The following is a 2,065-nucleotide window of genomic DNA, read 5'->3' as shown; positions in this document are numbered from 1 at the left end:
AATTTGTATTTTAGTAAATAGATGGACATGAATACATCATGGAAGAAAGAAGTGTTGTATGTGTATGTATTTTAAATTCATTTATTTGGGGTTTGAATATATATATGTGAGGAAACTTCTCCAGAGGATATGTAAATTTTGAAGTTGATACCTCATATTTACACATATGCATGCACAAACTGATGCATAAGTTGTTGCCTTGTAATCTCAATAATCTTTTCCTTGCTTAAGTTGTTGATCTTATGATTATGACAACTTGTTGCTTCCGTCATCATGGTTACAACTTACAACCCTCTTTTCCATGTTAACTTTGTAGGTAATTGTAAACAAGTCCCGTGCCGATTATCGCGTCGTTCTTACAAAAATCCGTCTTCAAATTGAGGATTTAAGTAAGATTCCCCATATATCGAATGATGTAATAAGCATGTTAACATCAAATGATAAAGTTTTCTTAGGAAAAGATGTTCCCTGCTGTTTCTTGTCACGCATAGAAAGTTCATATGCAGAACTGACTCTTGGATACAACCTCAAGAACCTGGTACGCCACTCATCTGAATCTCTGAATTAATTTTTATCCATATTATGCTTGCTTCACACTAAATGACTCAATGATTCCTTTGTTTCTAAAATGCTTTTGGAATAATTATTCACGAATTACTTTATGAAAGATTTGACATACAAGCATATGGATATTTGAAACACCAACCTATTACCTCCGGGGTGTGCTAGTCAGGAAGTAAACAAAAGAGATATAATTATCTTTCAATTTTCTCTGCTTCATCCTTTATTGCATTTGTTTGGCTTTCCTGCTTGTTATTTTTTCCTATGGGAAAATGAGTAATGCGAAAGATATCTCAGTGTATCTTAATTGGAATCATCAAATTCAGATAATAATATAGCTGATCTGATTGAGAAGCATCGCGTAGAAGTAATGGCATTGCCAAGTGGCCAAGAAGGAATAGAAGCATTGTGGTTTAGATCTATATATAGAAAACTATTAGAAGCACGGTAAGGAGGGTTGATGATATGTTAAAGTTTATATTTTTAGTATGTTTTTTTGTTTTTTTTGTTTGACAAACTCTCGATGTGTCATGTTGCATATCGTGAGTTTGAGGGGAAGTGTTATATAGTAAGTTCTTGGGCCTATGCTATTGGGCCATTTAAGTTTCTATTGGGCCCTATGCTATCGAAACCCTAGTCGTCATTGTTCTTTTCTTTGAAACCCTAGATTGTTAACATGATGATAGAAGATAGTCCCATAATTAGAGGTTGAGGGAGACCATAGAAACAACAGACTAAACCATTTAATTTTTTTTTAGAGGTAAATAGTCTATTTTAGGACCTAATATATAACAGGAATTTTATAACATCGATTGCTCCACATGTCCGACTTTACCTAATAGGAAAAACCTAAAAAGTTAATTGTTGTGTTTATTGCTTTTTGAACAAAGGTCCGCTATCATGTTTTCTATGTTTTGCAGTTTGCTATGTAGTCCTGTTATATGCACTGGTTTGTTTATGTCATACATCTTTATCCTTTAATTCCACCATATTTGGTTCTACATCTTTTTAACTCTCTTGTTTTTCACATATTATTCTTTCTTTCAGCGCAAAGATGAGTTCTACTATGCACATGCACAACATGATATTCTCCTGCAAGCAGCTCATATCATTAAAAATCACGGTGCTGCTCTTGGAAGCACATGGAATGACACCAAGTAACACACTCAACACAAGGACAATTTTTTGGATGCTTGATTTCAAGACGTGTTAAGCTTTAGTTTTAAAATGTACAAAGTCTGCAACTATACTAAGTAGGCATCATTTGCAGCCAAATCAATTTTCTAACATTAGTTGGGTCTGTGTATTCGGATATCATTTGGCTTTAGATATTTTTATTTTGATTTACTAAATGATATAAAAAAAGTTATACAATTATGAGCAAGTTATGTGAACCACTAAATCTACCAACTGAGTTAAAGTTGAAGGATGTTCGAGAAGGCTTTCAATGTTTGTGGTAGTTGATACATCGGAGATACAAACACCAAAATGAAGTATATACATG

At 33.4% G+C, this 2,065-nt stretch overlaps 1 long non-coding RNA gene across 1 annotated transcript; it reads left to right on the top strand.

The window, feature by feature from the left end:
• Window positions 1-1,940, top strand: LOC146897695 (uncharacterized). The gene is made up of 2 exons (XR_015021338.1): window positions 1-538; window positions 1,609-1,940. It is a non-coding gene; the product is annotated as an uncharacterized LOC146897695 (long non-coding RNA).
• Window positions 1,941-2,065: the final 125 nt, after the last annotated feature.

Source organism: Medicago sativa, chromosome 8 (assembly GCF_051527215.1).
Source record: "Medicago sativa cultivar Bolivia chromosome 8, Bolivia_mono, whole genome shotgun sequence".
In the NCBI taxonomy this organism is placed as follows: domain Eukaryota; kingdom Viridiplantae; phylum Streptophyta; class Magnoliopsida; order Fabales; family Fabaceae; genus Medicago; species Medicago sativa.
This window is presented reverse-complemented; position numbering and strand designations above follow the sequence as displayed.